This window comes from Galleria mellonella, unplaced genomic scaffold (assembly GCF_026898425.1).
Source record: "Galleria mellonella isolate WM207_F2 unplaced genomic scaffold, CSIRO_AGI_GalMel_v1 utg312, whole genome shotgun sequence".
NCBI lineage: Eukaryota > Metazoa > Arthropoda > Insecta > Lepidoptera > Pyralidae > Galleria > Galleria mellonella.
Genome location: NW_026442074.1, coordinates 3,143,752 through 3,157,672, shown reverse-complemented (window position 1 = coordinate 3,157,672; position 13,921 = coordinate 3,143,752). Strand labels below are relative to the sequence as shown.

The 13,921-nt window shown below is 32.0% G+C and overlaps 1 protein-coding gene across 7 annotated transcripts in view; it reads right to left on the bottom strand.

Moving 5' to 3' along the window:
* The window catches only part of LOC113515241 (myotubularin-related protein 3), a 116,863-nt gene that overhangs the window by 43,625 nt on the left and 59,317 nt on the right, over positions 1–13,921 (bottom strand). For 4 of the 7 annotated variants that reach the window (XM_052896023.1, XM_052896026.1, XM_052896024.1 and 1 more), the window contains exon 1: positions 12,614–12,815. The exons of 2 other annotated variants lie outside the window; for them this stretch is intronic. The gene's annotated coding sequence lies outside the window, so the exon portion shown is untranslated. Of the gene's footprint in view, positions 1–12,613; positions 12,816–13,921 lie in introns of those variants that run through there. One more of the 7 variants, XM_052896025.1, reaches the window with a different exon arrangement.

The window sequence follows — 13,921 nt, the reverse complement described above, 5'->3', positions numbered from 1 at the left end:
CATTATTAATTATTTCTTTTGATTTTTTGCAAAAGTATCGAACCGAATAAGAACTCTTTAAATATAAAGATAATACGTGGTGTTCAATATTCATTTTATTGAGTGTTAAACCTATATTTATATACTAATTCGAATTATGCATGAATATTAAAAAAGCTGATGAAAGAAAAGACTCGAGATGTAGATAATAATATTTTTTGTTATGAAGAAACTAAATTATCATTAGACTACAAGACTGTAAAAAGACTCATCGAAAATCATAATGCTATACGAGGTTTGTCCGGAAAGTACGTATAAAAGTTTTTTAAAAATTTTATTTTACAATTATTCAGGTAAATCAATTTTATCCCCTTCAAAGTACTCCCCCTGTGACATAATGCACTTGTGCCAACGCCGTTTCCACTGTGAGAAGGCTCCTTGAAAGTCCTCTGGTTGTAGGTTTCTCAGCTGCCCCGTCGTATATCTCATTTATGTCCCCCAAATGCCGCCCCCGAAGTACCAATTTGGTTTTTGGGAACAAGAAGAAGTCACACGGGGCCAAATCCGGCGAATAGGGGGGTGTTCGGTCAAATGGAATATTCACGGACAACAAGAGAGGTAGGGGCATTGTCGTGGTGAAAATCCAACGCCCCTCTCGCGCCAATCTGGACGAACTCGTGCCATACATGAGCACATCGACGTAGAATTTTCCATCAACTGTCTGGCCTGGAGGGACGAATTCTTGATGGACAATCCCCCGAACATCGAAAAAAACAATCAACATTGTCTCGGCCCTCTCTGAATCTTTTTAGCCACTTGTGGACGGTTGGTTCCTTCACAACATCATCCCCATAAACTGTTCTGAGATCGGCAAAAATTTCACGGCCATTCTTGCCGAGTTTCGAGAAACTTGATTACGACGCGCTGCTCTTCAACGGAAGCGGGCTCCATGCCGACGGGGTTTCGTTAATGAAGCATTGTTAGGGACATAAGGAAGGGGTCCTGCGCTTACCTGGCCTCCCCACTCCTCTTTCTCGCATTCCAGAACACTTTTATACGAACTTTCCGGACAGACCTCGTACATCGAACGTGATGTCTTTAAGTATTTAATAGTGAAAGAATCACTATACATATATGAATGAGTATAAATCAAAATTATTAGATATGACGAAAAATCAGGAAAAACAATACTTTTTGATAAATAGAGATAAGCATACCTAGTACAGATACAGTAATAGAACGAAGATAATGAAAAACGAATTGGCAATGTCTGAAATTTTGTATCGACAAAAGAACATTTCTTAAGTCAAACATACAGATGAATCAGTACCAATGATATGAATGATACTAAAATAGTTATCTAGACAAAGAAGAATTTTCGTGTTTTAGATAGCGAAAACGTGAACGATAAGCCATTTTTCTCGCTCATCAATTCAATTAGACGCTCAAATTGTATGTATGTAAATCTTATCGATAGAGCTAGTATAACTCCGATACAAGAAACAAATAGTTTTGACAAACATCAATCAAGACAGTAACTTCTGTTGATGATGATATATTAATCTTGTAAAGACAACATATATTATGAAATTAAAAAACTATAATTTTTTAAGCTGGAAGATACTAGTACAAAACAAATAAAATAAAATCTACCCCTAATGCACAGAAATAGATTTAATTTGTGATCAAACATCGTCACAATAAGAATAATTAAAGTATTCTTAAATTAATAAAGAATTTATATCATTAAAAGTAAGGCAGAAATATAAAAAAAAAGTTGTTTAATAAATTATGACTTACTTAATTAAAATTTCATTACAGCTATTTAAACTAATAATGAAACTAAAACTGTTTAAAGTTATTAATATTCATATCCAGAAATACAATGGTTATTTTCATCGTTCATGAATTAAAACCATTATTTCTTCGACCATTGCACTGTTTTTAATCAGTTGATAATGATATGCAAAGTAAAACCACTACTTAGGTATATTTTAACAAAAGAATTGCCGATTTAATACAGTGCCTAAATAAATGATGTAATTGTGTTAAACACATCCAAATACGATAGGTATATTGATAATCGCGAAGGCAGTAAACGTATTGAAAAATCTTATGGCATAGACGATTATACGGATGCTTGTTCTACTTTCGGAATGGTCGGCGGTGTGGAATGCGGTCACCTGCGCCTACTAAGTGTTAGCTGCATCTGTTTGTTATTTATGTTGTCTTAGTATATTATTGAATAAACAACGACAAATATTGATAATAATGTATGGAAACAATATAAAAATTTATACAATATCTCTACTGAACATTCGAAGATGAAAATTATTAGCATAACAATATATCAATGTTCAATTGATATCACAGATGATTATGGAGATTGGTGCAAACATGATTAGGGTACTGAGGTGGTACAGTTTTATAACTCGCCTAATTCTGAATTGAATACTTGTAATAAAACCAATGCAATCACTACAATAAGTACTGTTGAGAGCGACAAAGATATCAATTACGTTGATGGCATCGTTTATGTGTATAAGTGATGATATATCATCCCCATAGGTCTACCTATAACTTACAGTGATTCTTAAACTTCCATATCAGTTGGGCCCTATGATTAAAATAAAATATGAGATATGACGACGTCGATTTTGGACGATCTAATATCTAGTAATTCCAAATAATGAAACAAAGGGTAGGAAACACAAAACAATATATGTTATCCGTTAAATCAAAATTATTAATATCTGTTCAAAAACGTAAAAATTTTTTTCACAGGATAGAATTCCCTGTTTTATATTATGAAACTACCTAATAACGGATGTAGGCACCGACATTTTGGTATATAAGAAAAAGTGTTGCGTGCACCTAATCTATTAGCTAATTAGAACACTATTTCCACTGACGATTATAATGAGGTCAAACGACTTTTTTATTTTTACAATTCAGCAAAAACTTAGTTGTTGTGAAAACATTGAAACCTTGATGAGACCGAAATAGAAATAGAAAAATAAACAAACATAAATCATACTAGCAAAAGTTCTTAATTAAATGAATAATTTAATATTATAGATAATGAATTATCTAGAGAAAATTCCCTCCTTAACTAGATCAAGGCCGAGAACGACCGCATCTAATCTGCGTTGACTTCAACAATGTAAAATCTCAAACACTACGATGTGTAATATACAATGTATGTTCAAAGTTTAATAAACATTTTCATATCTTATTACATATTTATAAATAACAATTACTATAACCATAATATTGTTATATTAAAATCAAATTATAACAAGATCAATAGAAAGACAAGCACAGACCACGCATATCATATTGCGGGACCGCAAACAATGCTATAGACGCCCCTTCACCGGCATTCTCGTGTTTCAGCGTACTATGTAGCTTTTACATTGGCTGAATTCGTTTTAACTGGAAACTGGCTCTTAAATCTTAGACATAGGATATGAACGTTAGAATCCAGATTTTTGTGCTGGCAATATAATATCTGCGGTTATTTTACGGTTGCATGTAATACAATAGTCTAACGTTCGAGTTGACATGGTTTACGCTGTATCCGTGTTTAAACTACTTATATGTAATATTGGAAGATATAAAATTGCAACCAGGAAGATAAATCTTTCCAAATATAGTCTTTTACAATACAAGGAAAAACGTTCCGTAGCCTATAAAGAATTATTACAAAATAAGGAAAAGAGATATAAATGCAGATGCAGTATTGTTAGTGTAAGTATAAATGAAGTAATTACAATTACTGTCATACATAAATTGTGATATCACTTGTGACAAGTGTAAATGTAAAAAAAAAAATATTTATGTGCAATTAGTTGCATGAAATAAATCACCTGATAATAACGTTTTATACCCATTGGTATATATATCGGTTATAGTCGAGGTATTGTTTCCAATCTTAGCAGCATTGAAAAATATAGTTAACGTATCGTTTACTGAAATCAAATAAATAACTGTATCAATATTATTTGTCTTTACTATCATTAATTATATAATAATAATTATTAAACCATTTACTGAGACTATAACGACTGACTTTGTGAAATCAACATCACGCAGTAAAATTTAAAGTTTGATTGAAGCCATGGCAGTAATTATTGTGCCAAGGCTCTTTTACGCTGATATAATGTAATATGTCGAAAATCACGACGGTTCTAGTGTTACAACATACCGAATATGTACATGCACTTCGGTTAATACACGAATTTTCTAATAACCTAAATGAATTTACTGAGTTACTATTTCTACTGACTGTTTAAACACTATTTTCCTTGACTAAACAAATTAAATTTACTATAAACTACCTTACTTTGAAAACTTACTTATCTATCTTTCTAAAGTTACGCTAGAGCCATACAGAGTAGATACAGATATCTGAGTACTACAGCCTCTATTTTTACATAACACATATCTATTGCTTTGTTCACTTTCATTCGTCGCTACATGCATACACACATGTTCCGGAGATTCTTCACTTCTCGTGCATACAATATATTATTGTGACCAATCTGATCATTATCAATGCTGTTTATAAAAATATAATATTCTATACATGCGGATATTAAATTTCAATAAAAAATAATAAAAAAAAAAACATCGCGTGCTTAGACGTCAAGTTAATGTGGTATTTCGTACGTCTACGCGATGCAAACGTGAGAACTTGTGCGGACGACCTTCTCATGCGTCTGTAGTCTACCGACGAACAGGCCAATTCTAATGCACCTTTCATTCAAACGACATCGTCGCTTCGAAATGATGCAAGACTTTTAAAATTGCAAAATAATTAATACAATGAAAATTTGTAAGTGTATTTGTACTATTAATGGATAATTTATGTGCATTCAATCAACAATTTGATTGACATTCTTTCCTTTATAGAGACTGCACTACACTATACTATTAGTTTCGCTCATGTTAAGTAATTAACATTGGTATTAGGCAAATTGATTAGACTGTTGTACAAATACAAACTGGCATTAGATAAGTCTATTTAAATTAATACTGAGCGAAGAATTTGTCTAAACGAGTAGATAATTGAACTATAGACAATCATATTAAAATTGACAAAAAATCACAGAGGGAAAAGAGACAATAGGGAATAAAATTATATTAACTGTAATATTGACAGATAGCACGAGACATAATATTTTCTCTATTGTAATGATTTGCATGTACAAAATATCATGAAGTATTAAATTCGCTTTGTATACCATGATAATATCGTGCACACAAGGATAATATATAAATAGAAAATAAAATATAAATAAATCATATATAAATAGGTATACAGTATATTGTTATATCGTTACATTATATATTTTTTTTATTTATTAATATGAAGTTACATTAGTAACAATTATTAAAACTGAAATCTATTGAATGAGCAAATATACAAAAAGGATATAAACAAATTAAATATGCAAAATTATTAAGACATAATAATGTAGGTATAGAAATAGTAGTACAATTAAACAAAAAACACAAGAGTATCAAAAAAAAAAAAAAAAACTTCCGCAACGAGACATGCTAATTGAGTATGTATAAGAGAAACAAAACATTAATGACGTTTAAAGTATTTTAAAAATATACATAATTAAATAAAGGTCGAATGCAGTACTGAGATACAGAGAGGTGAATCTGAGATAAAGACTCGTGCTGGTTTTCTTAACGAATCAAAAACGAGACGTTGAAAAAAATCTTATATAAACATCCTTGAGACACATGTTTATATAAGTACAGTGAGTTGAACCCATAAAAACTAACAGATGCAATAGACTGATTTATAGAAGTAGTCATTAAATTGATTAATAAATGCTATAAAACCAATAATCAATTATATTAGAAATCATAATATTGTAACTTATACGTTTAAAGATAATTAAGCTTATTAACAAGTCAACGACTTTAAGTAGAAGATTAATAGAATTATTGTAAATAATAATAATAATAATTCATTATAAATAGCTTTGAACGTTAATATAAAAACAATAGGAGTACAGCACCCATAAACATGACAAGCGACCATATGGCCCCTTGGGTAAGCGCTAAATAACGTAAGTAACTAATCTAGACAAACAACATCGGAATAAAGATAAATATTTTACCGACTAGGTAATCTATGTCTCTCATCACTAACGGCTAGAAATCTAGCAACGGTGAACGTTCAATGTATTTACTTTGGTACAGCTTACAAGCATTATAGCAAATAATTTATAGTCAACAAATATCTAGACGCTTTCCATTCCAGAAATCAGACTCTCGGCTCTTCGTAAAATTCCCAATAAATGAATAAACTTACCGCAAAATAATTAAATTTTGTTTAAAAAAAAAACTGATTGTAATTGTGGCAAAACCAGCAGGCTTAGTAACTACTACTAGTTTTGATTTAAAAACTAAACTGCTGAGCTTATTTTGATAACATTTCCATGAAACCAATCAGTAAGTTTCGGATAATAAAAGAATTTTCCAAATTGGTTTATTCCTGACAGAGTTGTAACAAACAAACAAAAAAAAAAATACTAAAATATAAAACCGAATTGAGAACCTGGTTCTTATTTAAGTTTGTTGAAAAACATCAACCTATATAGATAAAAGAAAAAGTATGTTTATTAGGTTAAAAAATAGATTATTTTCGTAGAATTTATCAAAACAATAAATTAGTAATCGTATCACAAGTTCTGCTCCGAAATATACAAGTACATACATTATGTTATCATTTGGCAAGAAAAGAATTAAAATTGACACTAACTCGAGTGACGTGAATAAAAATAAGGGAAAAAAAATTATCCTATAATATTAGAAGCAACAATGTTTGTATAAGCTTGGACATATCACTATTTATAATACAAAACGATGCTCAAATAGGAATATTATACTCGTATACGAGTATGCAACAACGAAATGCTTTTATACAATCAACTATCTAATAATTATTGTCTATTGACTTTTAATTGCACTAAACATATGTCCGATCAGGAAGCAAGTGTATGCATACGGTGCTTGGTATTAAGAGAGCAAGGCCATTTTTCCAGGCTGGCTGATATGCACGACCTTGCTGACAAAAGCATTAAAATTTGTCCCTGTCCTTGCCTGTACTGAGAATAATATTTGCATGTGTGTTTTCTTTATTAGAGACGTTCAAAAAGGTCACAAACAAGAATTGAAGAAGAGCAAATAAGAAATAAACGAACTAGTATTGTTCTCGAGTATCAAATATCATTGGCATTAGTACAAATTATTAAAAGGTCTTTAAAGTTTATTTGTTCAAACACTTCATTGTACAGTTAAGACTTAAATTATAGGATACAGAGTTCTTAAGAGTGAGTACAATGGCAAGCTTAGCCCATAAAAGTAATTCCTTTGAATGTTTGTTAGAAATTGTGAATTGGTGGAGACAAAAACAAAATAATAGCTAATTAAAAAAAAAGTCTTTGATACAGCAAACAGACGTGAGAAATTCACAAGAAACCCCAGGTGTCAAATAAAATTTTCAAACAACTATTCCTGCAATCTAATGAAACTCCATTCATAAAAATGCATCGAATCATTTTGGCTATACGTAGTGCCAAAAATCCGAAAATTTCCACCCGAAAAATATAAATCACATTTCGACAGTCAGAAAAAAAGATTGGCAATGTCTATTATTAACGAGTCGCCGTTACAATGACTCGCCGTCGAACCATAAGGTTTTAAATAGCGGTCGGTTTGAATCCGACCAATGGGGCGGCTACACGTTATACGCGGCACCGTCTACGCAACGCACAAACAAGTCATGTGAACAATTCCGCGTCCAGGCGCCGCGGGAACGACCCTGACCTTCACCTGCATAGCCGATAGATTGCAATAAACAAAGTCATGGCGTAGTGTCATGGTGGAATACCAGCATTAGGACGAAACATTATTATTGGTATTGATGGACTCGGTAACTCATGTGATGATATAAACGACATAAACAAAGTGAATCAATAATATATGTGTGTATACGTAGAAAAAATTAAATTGCAGTATTAAAACTTTAGATCAAATATCATATTTATAAAAGGTTTGAAGTATACTGTTATTAAATACAATTATTTTATCGTATCGCTGTATTCAACGGACGAATAGTACATAATATATGTACAATAGAAAAATTGTATTCGAAATCGGAGATATCTACAACTACGCCTGAACATGCAATGAAAAAGATTATCAAAATTCAAATATAATGAACCATGAATGTAAACCCTGTGATTATTTTGTTTGGACATTTATGCACTTAACCTGAATAATTATTCATGAAAATCCAGTTAGTTTAGGAAACCTAAACTGATCCTGAAGACTGGAAGTCTTTTATTAGATCTTCGGCCTCTAAAGGGATCCTGGAAATATCAAGATCCGCGATACCGCGTCCATTGATTACACTCAGCCTAAACATTCAAATTATACTTATGTTTCATTATTAGTATTAATCTGCTAAATAAAAGATAATGGAACACTTCCGCGTATTTTTATGATATTGAAGATGTAAATATTTTGCTAATTTACGTCAAAAGATCTAACGACATGTAAACAAGAAGGTCTGACATTGGATTCTTGGCTGATGCAATTTAGCAAATATGTTTTTACTCTATTCTGCATTTTATGGTACAGATATTTGTGATTATTATTTTTATAGACTTTATTCTACTACCTGGTTACTTCCTTTATAAATCTTTCAATGTCTCTATAATACTGGATAGTGGCGTTTATTAAAGCTAGAGCTGTGAAAGTAGTTTTGTAGTAAATGTCAAGTGGAACCAATATGTCAGGTTCAGCTGTTGCGGACGTACTCTTAGAGTAGTAGAACTGACGTTCTACTCGACAAGGTCGTTTGCATATATAGTTTATGCAGTGCCAACATAATGAAGGTTGTATTCACTTAGCAGAATATTGCCAAAACACACGCACACGAACACAATTACTATCACGATGTACTCTGATTCAATTTTTTATCTTATCTAATAATAAACGAACGAAACTGGCTGATCAAAGCAAATCGCAGCTAAAAATAAATAAAAGTAAAATTTCTCACAACGGTTCTTTAACTTTAAATGAGCACTAAGATGGAACTTCCCGAAATTACCAAAGGAGCGAGAGATAACGAGTTCCAAGTAGACGCAGCCACAGTACGCCTTTGTAACGGAATTTTAACACTTCTTTAATTACCATTGTCATTAAAGTTTGTACGAAAGTCTTGTTATAATAACAATAACTCTATTATCATTTCTGACATCACTAACGAATAATGTATACATAGACGGTAGTTTTCTCTATAAACTGTTAAATTACGTCTAACAAAAGTTAAGTTATGGGTACCGTAAATCACATAATTTCTACTTTTAGACTGCAGCCCTTTTCTCACGACTACAACTGATTTATACCGAACTCGGAAAAGATTTATTAGAACCGATGCATCGGGAGAAAGTTGTCTTGGCATGGTCCGCCTTTGTAAGTGAAAAGGACCTGATCGTGATATACACATTGATACTGAGATAAGTCACGTGAAAGATAAGTCAGCCGGTGCATATCTTGGCAGCCTCATACTTGGTTATAAATGAATTAATTGTTTATAGAAACGTAGTGCTCTTAGTTGCAACAATGTATCGAGTCAAAAGTACATAAGCGGAAAATTAGGCAATCAACTTACTGTTTATTAGATAAATCACGTGATACTTATATGAGGAAGACGACCTAGAAATATGATAAAGCCAATGTTATTTAAACAGTATAATTACATAGTGCAGTGTCGATGAAGGTTCAATAAAACTTTTTTTCATGATAATATTTATAGTGCACTATAAAATTATTGTAAACATGTTGGAAAGATTATTACTTTACACAATCCAAATGTGAACTTTGATATAGTCAATTTAAAATTCAAATAAAGCGACATATACCAAATAATAGACTAAGTATACTAGATTGAATGTTACATTTTCCGAAACACTTATAAATACAATACAGCTATATCCAAATGATCACAAACGATGTAATGTAGAGGCAGGTCAAGAGCAAGGAATAACACTTCCCAAAACTTTTCTCGTCAGTTAAAACGCCTACATTGACAATTATAAATAAAAGTATAAGAATATATTAAGATGGACTAAAACCTAAGTCAAACTGGGACGAGTCAACAACGGCTTAGAAATCTGATTAGATATCACTTATGCCAAATTATAGTCATACCCCACGGTCCATCTAATGGCGATAAAATAAAAGATTAATCAGACGTACAAAAATGAACCTATACTACTAGGAATAAATAAAAACTTGAAGGTTGCGTACAATTAAATCGCATAATTGATAAAACAGAGTAAAACCTGATATAATGGAGTCATTAAAATGAGCACGTGATACGAAAATGGATGCGTTAGACGGCGGTAACGATTTTCTCGGATCACAGCTGAGACGTGTGGACATGCGCAGTGCGTCCTACCGCCACGTGGTGGACATCAACTTTTAATTGTACATATCGTATGCTCTCCGATAGGAAAGTGAATTTAATTCCATACTTAGATTTTCACAGAACACGCTTTCTCTTTCGATATATCGAATACAGAATACATAATCTACAAGTCGCCACCTATTTCTTTTATTATTTCCATCTGTATTTTAAACTACAGATAGATATTCAATTATTTATCAATAAACATTGATATCGCTGTTGTATTGGCGATTGGTTTACGTTTTCTGATTGGAAATGCAGTGTCCAAATAATAATTTCAAGTGTATTTCACGTAACGTCGGGCTTGTTTAGCAGACATGCGCACAATTCAGTATTGGGCCACGTGTCAGAATCCCGTTGCATAATCTTTTCAGCTCAGATGGTTGAATTGTAATCAATTCTAGTATTATCTAAAAGTTTTATCAAAATGTTTACAAAATATAAGAATCCATTATAAGAGAATATATAGTTCATAGAATAATTATAATAAGGGAATACAAAAAAAAATAATGTGTTATGTTTGTTACCTCATAACTCCGTCAGTAGTAAACAGATTTAGAAAATTATTCTTTATCTGAAATAATATACTTACAAATTGATTCTATAGCAATATTTATCAAAATCGATTCAGTAATTTAAAAACATAGTTATTATGATTTAAAAACTAAAGTTTTTAAATCATAATAACTATGTATTTTGTCACAATTGATTTCGGGTTTTTTTGTTAAACACAATTTTAAATTGTTGAAAGTTAGATAAAAGAGAAAAAAAAAATTATAATATACGTTTATAATAGACTAGTAATATTAACGTAGCGTCAATAAGGTAAACGTACTAATTAAAATTATATGTTTATGGGATTACTACCCATATTTTCACAACTTAATTAACTAAATAACGAATTAATTAAATTTCGTACCACAAAAAAAAACTGACTTCAATTGTGGCTAAACCAGTTATTTTGATTTAAAAACTAAATTATTAAACCGACTTTGTTAAAACATCTTTGGGACCAATCTGTTAGTACATATATATAAATCCTTTCAAATAAAAAAAGAATTTTCCAATTCAGTTTACAACTAACGAAGTTATAATATAACTCCTTCATTTTAAAGTCAGTAACAAAACATGTTTAAAATCTACAAAGTTGTTACTATCACTTATTAAAATTTAAAGATTTCTTCGCTTCCTGCTAAAATATTGCGAACAGATACTCTCTTTATGTTATCTAGACCGGTATTGTTAGTTGTCTACTGGAATTTATAGTTTCTTGGATCTTAGTGGTCTTTGTACCAGGAAGCAAGCAACGAAAGTTTACCACCGGCCAGGCCACGCCTACGTGGACATAAATGGTATGTCGCAGACACGATGCACTACGACAACGCACACATGCACATTTTGTGCACACATCAAAACAATATCCGCAGAATGGCGGCAGAAATTACTCGCCATTGACAAAAAGATATTAAATTTTTTTCATTCTTAAAATTTGTAATGTTGGTGTTAAATAGTTGAAACAGGTCATAAATATTTCAATTACAAATTCTAAAATACAATACATTTAAGTAAGCAATCGGACTTTGATCATGGCTGTTGAGGTAAGCTATTCATTCAGCGAAGTGATTAACCAATGTTTTGTTGAGCTGATGGCCTCGGAGGGAATCGTGCCTCAAACAAAGCAGCAATGAATTTACTTGAAGAATTTAAAATACGAATTGCACCAATCCTCAGTTTGTAAAAACACAGTAATTAAGCACGCTACGTTTATAAACAACTGAACGTTATGAATACATATATCTATAATGTTATATAAGAGAAACAACGATTACAAACTGCAATTTACAGCGATCCTACATTGGAAAACATAAGTATGATACGACTAAATCCAAAACCCGCCATAATGTTACGTGGACGCCACGAGTGCGCCATGCCACGACAGACTAGAATAAGTCTCGTAAACCGACATATATCCACTTGTGTTACACTAATTATTGATGTATTTACACTCTCGTTTTACCATGGACCAGATTATTGTCACTTGTGACGTAATTTCCTCGAGAAACATATTATTATGAAGCCATGTGCCGAACACGTCGGCGCGCTATGGTATGCTATGGAACATCCAATGCGAACCTTATAAAACTAATTGTTTCCAATGGCACTTTACAATATAATCCATTTATATTTGTTAAAGACTTCGCAAAACCACAAATATGAGAATTTGATGTTGATAAGAACGCGGATGTGCTGTATATCCATATTATGTTAGAGGAATAGCGGGGTCGCATGAAATATGCGACGATCGCGCGCGGCAGCTGCGAAGCAACTGAAGGCGCGGCGCCGACAGGGGCGTCGCGGGGGGAAAGGAGGTGCAAGGAGCGGCGGCGGCGAACACCGGCAAGGGGGGCTAACCGCGTCTGAACCGAGTCTCTACTTCGCTAGTAGGGCTGCCGTGAATTGTGCAACGTCAGCAGGCGCGTGCGTACTCGTATTTACCTCATCTGGCGCCCCGACGCAAAGCGGTGAAGCCGGATAGACAAATGAAATGGTAACAAAAAAAAACTTTAGCGCCGCCTGACAATCAACAAAGATGACGTTCCGAACAAAGTCTGCTACGCACAAACAATGTGGGTTTATTACTGGCATGACAGCAATTTTAATTTTACTAAATTATTGAATGGAATCATTTTTATAGCATTATTCAAACTTGTATTTATTATTCGATAATAGATGGAACATTGCTGTGATCTGCAAAACTGTTACAGATAAAAGTAAAAAAAAGAAAAATGGCGCCAATTGAAAATCGAATTAAACAAAATAGATTATATAATATGATTAAATAAAAATGTTGAATTAATTTAAGTACATTAATATTAGACTATTAGTAATGATACCAAAACGTAAAAGTCCAGCGTTGAATTGGGACGATTGTATTACTGCTGCTATCATATTACGTTTCATTGTTTCAATGAGTTTGATACTTGAGATTGTAATTATTTATAATTTAACCAACAAAAATGATGACATAATAGTACAATAAACCTCTGTTACAACACAAGCAATTAATACAAACACAACAGATAAGATTGGTAAAGAGAACAAATTTAAATAATTAGAAGAAATAATAATAATATATAAGAAGTTAATAATTTATATTATTTTGTAGTAGAGTTGGTTCAAAAGTAACAAGATATATCAAAAGTGAGTTATTTCCAATAGCTTTTATATAGTTGAGTAGAAAAGAAAAAGGATGCATAATTTTTTTTTTTTTTATGGAAGGAATATCAAACATAGTGCTAATTTAATGTTCCTCTACTGGATTTTAAAAGTCCTTATCGTTGTAAATACTTTCCATCCACTTTCCATCAAATGGGTCGGTAGCTTGTTTGCCATTCTAAGTTGCATAAAAAAATACATGAGATAGGTTAGTTAATAGTTAGA